The 11,316-nt window shown below is 33.9% G+C and overlaps 2 pseudogenes; one reads left to right on the top strand and one right to left on the bottom strand.

The window, feature by feature from the left end:
- The window catches only part of LOC108691238, a 65,359-nt pseudogene extending 58,502 nt beyond the window's left edge, over positions 1-6,857 (bottom strand).
- A 2,598-nt stretch (positions 6,858-9,455) lies between these two features.
- On the top strand, positions 9,456-10,843 carry LOC108691244 (annotated as a pseudogene).
- Positions 10,844-11,316: the final 473 nt, after the last annotated feature.

Genomic DNA, 11,316 nt, shown 5'->3' with positions numbered 1-11,316 from the left:
ATAATATAATATAATAAATATAAGAATATAAGAATGTAAATTCATCAATGTGAATATAACATTGAACGTCTACAATGAGTCGGTAGTCAAAAATCAAATTTTAACCTTAACCTAAATACGTAATTGCGATTTTTTACATTTACAAGCTGTTAATTATACAGCGAGTCATTTAGCTCGATTAATGAGAAGGAATAAAGTCGAATTTGGCCAGACTTAAGAAAATTACGGTCTTAATCGTATAAGTCGATTATTAACCAACTTCATGGCAATTCATCGACGTAAGACCGACTACCGACTAATTGTATAATAGAATCAACATTATATTTGATATACTTACATTCACAATACGCATTAATAAACGTAGCACTTTTCACGATGATCGTAACCTCGATACAACGCGACACAAATGCGTGTCAGTAAAACAGTTGATGGGTTTGTTGCACAATTATCGCCAAAATTTAAAATATACATTAAAGTTTACTTAATTTACAGTGAATTGAAATATTATTTATCTCTATATATTAAAAGTATATTAAATTTCAATACACTTATATATTTTAATTTACTTGAATTTAATTTCATTAACATGTACATTAACATGTATATTAAATATTGTTTCAGTTACGAGTAATTTAAATATCATTTATCATTGTATATTAAAAGTTCATGAAACATTTTTAACGGTATATTTAATTGATATTTAAACAATAATTAAATTATGTTTGTATGTCATCAATGTGATATCAACACTGTATTTTCGTTTTTGATATTGTTTATTAATTTATCGTACACAATATAGGTATTATCGAACGCTTAATAGTGTTAAAACACTTATTGTTAATCACTCGCGACAGTGTCTGGAGACTCTTGTCCTGGGTCGCGGTGATCGGACACTTTTCGCGAACACGCCTAGGGCTAAAGCCCTGGTTCACGATAACTTGCGACAACGCTTATTACCCTAAATTATTACCCTCGCAATGTTAAAATGCTTGTATAAAGTACAAAGAACAGAACTTCAAGAGCTGAACCTGTACTGTCTGTAGCCAAAGTACAAAACTCGCGTCGCGATAATAAACTGCTTCTTCGCGTTCTCTCGAAAGATTGAATTCTCAAAAATTCATATAGTCCGATCCTCCTCCTATTTATCTATGATTTCAATCAATCAGGAGCGATGGCGGATCAGCAACCCGCGACAAATGCGACAATAAATTTAAGATTACAAGCACCGCAATCTGTTTGATTTTTACTGCAGTGGTATTGTATTTTCAACTGCGGCGGCTGCTAAGATCATGATCGTCAGATCACAATACTAAAATCCATTCTTATATATTATACTTTCACAAAAAAAAATGAATTCCTGATACACGTATATTTTTATTCTTGAATACTATTTACTTTCATGTATAAAATGTTCTCTTTAATTATAAATGTTCACTAACATCAATAATAAATAAATTTGTGCAAAGTATATTCTTAAAATTGTATTCTTGTTTCTAAAATCATTATATGGTTTTAACAACTCAATCGCATTATTTAAAAACTATTTACTCTTAAGAATTATAAATTTGAAAAAATCGGCAAACGGTAAATATATATAAGAACTCCTCAGTAACATGAAGATTTCGGAAATGCAGTGAATGACGATTGACGATGTGATTTCGTGAGTAAATTATTGCATTCATGAAATGTACTTCTAAATATTTCTTATCTTACGCGAACAATATTTAGAATATGAAACGCATCTTGATGCTTGCTCTAAAGCAAAAAACCCATGTGAAATGGAAACTTAAAAATGATTATTTCTCCGGATCATTTTTGAAAAAAATCGTTTCATTGAGTTTTGGAAGAAGAATAAAAAGACACATTTTGAGATTGATCGGTGATAGACTCAAATATTCATCTTATTGACCCTTCTCTTTTGTTATAGGTATACAACTTTGCTTCCACCGTTTTCCTATAGATGGCTTTTGCGGTAAATGGTGGTCGAAATAAATAGATCATAGACGTCATACAATAAACTTGGGCATCTATCAACATAACCCCATAGAAACATTAGTCGATTTGTGTCTGCATCATAAAGTTATTCTCAATTGAAAATGTCAGTTTACGAGCCAAATTCTCGTCATTTGCGGGAGGTTTTAATTTTTTGCTTCAATATGAAGAATCTGCGGCTGAGGCTCATCGAATGCTTTCAAATACTTATGTGTTGGCCGCTATTAGTGAAAGAACGTGTCGTGAGTAGTTTCAACGCTTCAATAATGGTGATTATGACGTCCAAGGTCATGCTCTGTATTTGGTGGGATCAGCTCGGCGTAGTGTATTATGAACTGTTAAAACTGATTGAAACAATCACAGGCGATCGGTATCGAACGCAATTGATGCGTTTGAGCCGAGCATTGAAAGACAAACGGCCGCAATACAATGAGAGACACGATAAAGTGATTTTGCAGCATGACAATGCTCGACTCCATGTTGCGAAAGTGGTCAAGACATACTTGGAAACGTTGAAATGGGAAGTCCTACCCCACCCGCCATATTCTCCAGACGTTGCTCCCTCTGACTATCACTTGTTTCGATCAATGGCACACGGCCTGGCTCAGCACTTCCGATCTTATGAAGAAGTAAAAAATTGGATCGATTCGTGGGTAGCCTCAAAAGATGACCAGTTTTTTCGACGCGGGATTCGTACGCTACCCGAAAGATGGGAGAAAGTAGTGACCAGCGATGGACAATACTTTGAATCATAAATGAATCATAAAATATAACCAGTTTTTTACAATAAAGCCTCGAATTTCGGAAAAAAAACGGCGGAAGCAAAGTTGTACACATGATATTACATAATTTTATAAAGCTCTTTTTCTCCCAGGCGGTGAAGCAAATGAAAGCACTTACATAAAGTTAAGAATTAGAGAAGAAAGATGATATAATACAATAATCAAAAATTAAGTTCCAATATGATATAAAATAAGATGTAGCTTGTACTATATTATTATGAACCTAAAACTTAAAAAATATATCTATACTAAAAATTAACTAGATATGGATACAGGTACCTCCATTTGTAAGGATCTAGATAATGCACTTATTGTTAGGTACAACTAAAGTATCTAGATATCTAGATACGATTCGACATTGCATTTCAACTACCTTTCAGCAAAGTTTCATATGCAAGAATCGCGATATTTTGCTATTCTAGAGCTGTTCTCAGAAACGTTGCAGATATATTTCGTAACTTTTATGAAATCTCAAAAATGTTTCACTTTTCAGTTGAAACATTTCTGAGATATTTCTGAAAACTTCAATGTTGTATGAGATTGCTCGGGTTATTAGTATTTCATATTAATTTAATTTAATTTAATTTAATTTACTTTATTGCAAAGCTTTATGAAAAGACTACATATAACAGATATAATAGATATAATAGATATGATACAATAGGCATAAAATATGGTGTAATAGACTATAGTAGTTTGCAAATGATTAGGCACACACGCATGCACATGCACGCGCACACACACGGTTATATCAGTTTAAAAACTGTGAATGACGTGATGGAACGTGAGGCAACGGAACGAAAGAAGGATAGAGAAGGAGAAGTTTTTATTGCTAAGAAGAAAATTGAAATATTTGATATAAAATAAAGCAGCACGGAACTTAATGGAATTATGTATGAGGAAAGATAATCTTGATATCTGGTGACAATAAAATTAATAGTGAAATGAAGCTCAGAGTTCAACTGAAGGAGGTGCAAATATACAGGAGTATATTTAGCGAAGGAGAGAAAATACGAGACAGGTGGAATATAAAATATTGCCAATTCTAAGCCAATCAACTCTCTAGTAATATGGAGATATATGATCGTATTTATTGGTCATATATATTTACGAATACAATAGGAGAAGCGGAGGCAAGAATTTTGGATACGCTGTATATGATTTAGCAGTTGTTGCTTAAAAATCGGAACGTGGACATCGACGTAATCAAATAAAGAAGTAACGAGTAATTGAAAAGTAAAAAATTATTGAGAACAGGAAAGGATGTGGCGAAGGGAATAAAAAAAACATAGACATAGAGTAAACAGCCCAAAACTTGACTCGAACATTCATGAAGAGTCAACATGAATACCAAAAATTAATAACAAGGAAGGAGCGAAAAATTGGAACGAAATTTAGAACAATACGGGATAATCTTAAAGCGACAATTAGTAAGGATGATTTAGAAGAATTTAGATGCAGCGTATTAATGGAACATTCGGCAATAGATTTTAGATCTTTATTTAAAGCAGAATAAGCTGTTAAAGCATCAAGTGGATGAAAGGATTTGAGAAGAATTATGTCAGCTACATACATAAAGAACTCGGAGGACAGAGAAATAATAGACAAATCAGAGACGAAAATATTAAAAAGTAAAGGACCGAGAATAAAACCTGAGATACAGTAGAGAGAGGAGAGGAGAAAAGAGAAAAAGAATCATATAAACCTGCTGCGTGTAGTTTGTAAGGAAAGAGCAGATTAGCGAAAGGACCAAATGGGAGATCGCATAGCAGCTTGAGTTTAAAAGTAGGTCATGGTTGATGGTATCAAAAGCCTTTGTGAAATCCAACGCAATGATATAAATAAAGCAACTACTGTCAAAATTTTGAAACACGATGTCAGAGATGTGAAGTAATTCCGTGTTCTGTGAGATCTACGAAAACCTAACTGATAGGAGGAGATGATATTAAAATTTGAGATAAAGGCATTCAGTTGTGAGAAGCAGATATGTTCAAGCAGCTTTGAGAGGAAATGGGAAAGTGAGATAGGGCGGAAATATGAAGGAGAAGAGGAGTTATGAATTTTAGGAATGGGAAGAACAATTGAGCATTTCCAAAAGAAGAGAAAGAAGCCGGGCGTGATTGGAGCAAAGTTAAAGGTTTCGAAAACATGAGAAGTTGAGGAGAGAAGATAACTAAAAGAGTTAGAGGAATAAAATGAAGAAGGTAGAGCATCAACAAAATAATTATTCAGGGAAAGGAGGAGTTTCTAAGGTGCAAAGGTATAGTAGTAGAGGAGGACCATTGAGATTCTTCCAGAATTGGAGCGTGGAATTAGACGCGAGGGAAGTAGAGAAAAAGAACTTTTTCTCGTGACGAACAATATTATTCATATCATTCAGGTCTCTATAACGCTGTCAATATATTCACCTATACTTGACAAGGGCACGTATCTTTAGCTCAATGAGCCTTCGAACTGCACCATTTGTCATGGCACAGGAAGACGAGGAATACGCCTATAATTATACAAATACAGCAATGAGAGAGGCAGTAAAATGAGAGATCATTTCATCAACATATATGACGACGCTGCATTTAAAAGAGACCAATCTATTAGCCTCAACTCATGCTCGATGTTCTTAGGCTTGATTGCGTAAATATTATGTGACAGAGATACACGATCGTATCGCGACGCGGAATAACTAGCGTCGCATAGATAATAAAATGGTCACTTACACTGACTACATCGCTGACCACTCAATCATATTAATACTCGAAGAGACAAAAATAAGATCTGTGATGGTTGCCGAATTACGTATTGAACGAGTCGGAGCACTAATTAATTGCCTTAAAGAAAACAGCGACGCGATATCAAACAAGAGTTTATAATCCATTTGACTGAGCATGTTGACATTCAAATTGCCCAGACATACAATCGCGTCGATTATATATGCCGCACAGGTTAGGCATTCAATATAATACAAGAAGACGGTGAGCCAGGGGGGCGATATATGCACGACCGCCATCTCACCGCGGACAAGATGAAAAGATTGAACGATATCAACGAAAGTATCTACCGACGGAACGTCTGAGCTAATCGGGAAGAATTGGAGAAATTTTTAGATGTACAACACGATACTGTCCCACAATGATCTGTAGATCTGTTCAAGCGAATGAGCACATAGTTATCAATATCAGCTCCAGAGTCGACCAAATTCCGCAACCAAGTCTCCCCGACGGTCAGAACATCCAAATGGTGGAAGGTGATAATGTCCTTTACTAATATAACATACGGAACGACCTGACATTAACATGTGCAACACGCAATTTGCTATTACGAGAGCCACTCGTCCCCGAATGCGAAGACTGAAATGCCTCTGCGAGGAGTCACGTAGATTCATCTATACCAGACGAAAATAGCGAGATGAGAGGAAGCGGATAGTGGTCTTGAGAACAGAGAAAAGTAATTCCAGGAAGGTATAACGATATGGAATATTATCCCTAACACAAAAATATGTATTACTCCTCCTCATCACCTACACACGTTTCACGCCATGCGCCTCCGCCAGTCAATGAGTCTCAGCAAAAGTGCATCGCTCGGATGTTGTAATCTGCTTAAGAAGAGAGATCCTATCAGGCAGGAAGGAGCAGATATCAAATGCATCCAATTCATCTCTCCGAATTTAAACCCTGGCGATTAGATCATTGCGCCTCATTATTATTGTGAATTTGACAATAAGTGGAGACGAGGACAAGTGCCTATCAGGAATCCTAAAAGCTCGTACTATTAGATGAAGACCAACACATCAAAGGAGGATGTTCTTGATATAATTCAATGCAATTTTCTGAAGAGATCTTTGGCAGATCATGAACTCATGGTTCCTCTGCTCGTTAACTATGCGCTCAAAATTAGGCAGTCCATTCACCAGGGCATGAGAACCATCGCACCAGAAAATGCCTCCTCCTCAAGTCTAGCGCAGTGCTCCTCAACAATGACCTGGCTTACAGCCATAGTAATCAGATCGGCGATCGTTGCCGCCGTCAATCGATTCGTCGCACCTTCGACGTCTCCGAGATATTGAAGTATTCCATCAAACTCAATCATTTAACATTAAAAACCTCCAATACTGACTCAAGTCAATCTAAAAGACTAAGATATTGTACTCGAGCAATTTTGTGTTTTAATAAGGAGATAAATTTTGTTAAAGTATACAAGGAAGACTTAATTTCAGAAAGAGTTGATAAAACATCAGAAGACATCTGAGAAGAAAAAATCATCATTCTTGTCAGGCAGAGACGAGAGAAAAGGCAGCGTGACACCATCAGCAGAGGAGGCAGCAGTAGTTTCAATCGAGGTAACGATCCACTCTCAATTGCAATAATAGGAAAGCAAGCATGAGAGAGGCGCACATTGTTGTCAGCATCACAAAAAGTGCATGGACGCTTACGCAAAATAAAGCGTTTCACGTAATTTGCTGCACGTCGATTAACTCATATTTGAATAAATGATATTAGATACAATATTAAGAAACATATTCACGCGTAGGATCACACAACAAGGCAAGCAGTATTTTAATAGAATAATTATTTATATCTGTGATCCTTCAAATAAAAAGCAGAAATGAATGACATTGTCAATACACAACAAACATGATCACAACAAACGTGATCAATAACGATATAACGGCTAGATTTGATTATAGAATTACGTGATTATGAAATTATTATATAATAATAGAATATTTCAGATAGATAATGAAAGAGCACGCAAAACTACGCAATACATACAACGAAATAACGAGATGCGGAAGTCATATTACTCACTTAAAAAAATACATTTCTGCCGACCAGCATTCGCCAACGGTTAAAAAAAAAGAGATATTACAATAAATATCTATGGCTGCAATAAGACGCGAAAATATACAGTGAATTATTAAGTATAAGCAGCACTTGTCACAAGCGAGAAAGCGGAAAATTGAGCAGTAAGGCAAAATCCGAACGAAGTGGCGAGCAGAGATGTTGACAGCACAGAGATGTTGATATCACGCGAGACTCCCAAAATTTTGATTCACTAGTGTGAGAGGCTTTGAATCGGTTACGATTAGTATTAACAATTGCTAGCGAATACGGTTTGATAATCAATTTTAAAAAATACCAGTTTATGAAGAGGTTCATAGAATTTTTAGGTCATGTGGTAGAAGACGGTAAAATATACCCTTCACGAGAAAATGAAAACAGTAATTGATTTCCCTAAGCCGAAAGGATTAAAAGACTTTCAAAGCTTTTTAGGATTGTCAGGCTATTTTAGGAAATTTATTCCGCCCTTCTTAGAGCGGCTTCACTAGATTTTGGAATAGTTTGTCGCATATACCTTTATGGGTGAGATGGCATGTTCGCCCCGTCCTCGGAACGACTTACATTAACTGATAGAGGAATGGCAGTTACGTCCAAAGAGTTTAGCGATTATTGCAAATTATTGAATTATTGCGATTATTCATGTGACAATTACAACTAGACTACTTAGAGCGAATGGATAGGTCAAAAGAGTGAATAGAATATTATAATTATATCGATTCTGTCCAAGTTAACAATTGAGAATCCTAGTAAATGATTCAAACACATTGGAAAATTACAACGAAAAATATTAAATTCTATTTGGCAGCATCAATATTACGCCTTTTGACTTGTTATTTGGAGTGAAGAAACTGATCTCAAATTTACGCGAAATAGTAGAACAGGAAGTTCAATCTCAATTTAAAGTAGAGCGCGATGAGTTAAGAAATAAAAATTGTAAGACGTACAACCTTCGGCATAAACCAGCAAATAAATACAACGTAAATGATTTAGTGGTTATAAAGTGAACTCAGGTTCAGATAAGAAGTTAGGGGCGAAATACTTAGGTCCATATCGCATTCAAAAAACTAAATCGAATGATACATACGTTGTTAAAGTGAGCACGAAGGGCCAATACATATATCTACTTGTGCAGAGTATATCAAACCCTAATAAATATTAAGATATAAGTAACATTAAGTAATATAAGCAACATTAAATATAAGTAATATCAAATGGGAGTAAGACTAAATCTAAGTATACGATAAATCTAAATTTTATAAAACTATTTTTATTTATTACACGTATGTAAAACATAATTAAATTTGAGTTTATATTGTATCATGCAAGACGCATGATTAGTCAGAATGGCCGAATGTGGGAAATTATCCCAGATTTTTGAAGGTCATTCAACTGATGCCTCATAGGGAACGCAAATGTCGCGAGCAAGCGTGATTAGACCGAGAGAGATCGACTGCACGCGCAGCGAAAGGCGAAGGCGGCCATTGTTGTGTTTACGTTTAGAAAGCATGTTGCGTTGAATACTCAGTTCCGTCACTTAAAGAATTATATACGTTTGTTTGTGTTCGTCGTTGTAAAATCTCACCGAAAGAATAAATATATTTTACCCAAATCCTACACTAGTGACCATGAAGGGTTGAACGGTTCTAATAATAGTAAATATTTTTTTATTTAAACAGTAATAAGCTTTTTAAGTAAGTTTTTTAGTAATAAATTTTTATTTAAACAATAATAATAAGTATTTGAATAGTTTATACGAATATATTTAACTATTAATATTGTACTATAAATATGATATTAAAAAATTATAGCGCATGGAAAACGTGGCGATATCCAGGGTGTACCTATCATGCACACTTTGACAGCTAAAGCGCTGCTGAATGGATTTCCGCAAGATAACATTGCATCTTCCTTTAAGATGCAATCTAGGTGGATTTTATCTCGTTTGATCATCAGACAGCCTATATTATCATTGATGGATAAATATCACGTTAAAGGGAGCAGCTTCCCTAAGGACAAGTCATACGTCCCATCAAAGTGGGACCATAACGTAACACCGATGATTGATGAGAGTGTTAAGTCAATCAGGTAAATATATTTTTAATGAAATAAAACTGAAGATTAAATGACACCTCGGCAGAGGATTGTTTATGAAAAATAGTACAATCTTCTAATTATTTTTTGAAAAAAACCTTAGTGAAAAACTTTAATATCACATAATATATTTATTAATACGAAGACTATCTAGATCAGTGCTGAGAACTTATTATCCGAATCAGTGTTCGAAATTAGTTATATATTTCGAGCCGATTTGCTGAAGCACTGCTTATTTTTTCTCCACTACTGCTCAACGCTTAACGGCCAAACCGCTGAATCGCGCGCGGATGTGTATTTCAGGAGCGCAATATAAGAATTTGCAATATAAGAAATACTGCGATCGTACTTTCCAGCAAATTAAAAACTTCTCTTTTACGTAATTATTATTTTCTTAATAATGATAATTGAATCATATTAATAAGTAAATGTATTTTAGTGAATGTACTTTTAAAATATTACTTTAATTTTTATAATACATTCGGTTTCTTTAAAAGAACTGCTGACCATACTTTTGTATCACAGAATGTAATATCTTATAATACAATAGAATTTTACTTTACAATAGAATTTTACTTTCATATATATTTGATTATTTTTTTGTATTATTTTTTAATAGAATAAGCCTGAATACATTTAAAAGACGCATCAATAATAGAACTTCAAAGATAATATCAAAAATTATTGTTCATATTGTAATTATCATATTATACTTAAATATATATATATATTAAGAAGGGCTACAAACCAAGTGAAAACACAAAAATGTAAGTATTAATTAAAATATATTAGTAAGCATTAATACAAATTAAAACAAAAATAAATAGAAATGGATATAAAACAAATGGCATTTTGACTCCGATCGAGTCATTATCAATGTTAGACATGTAAAAACTTTCAATAAATTAATTATATAAACATATTTGAAATAACAACAACCTATAACTAAAAATTACAAACTACGAAAATAAAAACTTTTTTAATTGAACTGACTTCAGCTGGATGTATAAAAAGATAGTAAAATAACCTACTATGGTTATCGCAACAATATTAAAAATATTGCTGTTGTGTCCAATAGAGATCATCTTTGTAATTGTGCGCAAGATGATACAGAGAAAACTCGCTATGGACATGTCGCAGTAAGTTGATTAATATATAAAGTTCATGTTGATGAAAATAGTTAAAACAGTCAAACAATAATAGAAAGTAAAATAAGCAACATTTGTTAATAAAAGGCATAAAAAAAAATCGTTAGTATAAATATTTTCAATACTAAGTATTATCAGTCAGAATGAAAAAAATGTAATATCGGTTGTATGAAATTTGAGATTCAAAAAGCAATCAGTTTGTTAAAATAATATATAGTCTGAAAAAACATTCATTGATAAAGAGCTCATATAAAAAAGAAAAGAAATTTTAAAATAAATATCTTAAAATTAGTTCCAATGTTAAATAAAATGACATCAGTCAGAATATAAAATTATCGGTAGAACATAAGATGTTTGTTCGAGTCGCTCCTATCATAGCTCCTATTCATTCTCAATGTGTTCATTAGAGTGAGTAAGAATGGCAGGTGAGTAACTATGGCAGGAGCGTGCGACGCGAACAAAACTAAG

Source organism: Atta colombica, unplaced genomic scaffold (genome assembly GCF_001594045.1).
Source record: "Atta colombica isolate Treedump-2 unplaced genomic scaffold, Acol1.0 scaffold44, whole genome shotgun sequence".
NCBI lineage: Eukaryota > Metazoa > Arthropoda > Insecta > Hymenoptera > Formicidae > Atta > Atta colombica.
Note: the sequence above shows the minus strand (reverse complement) of the source record. Positions and strands in the feature narration are given on the sequence as shown.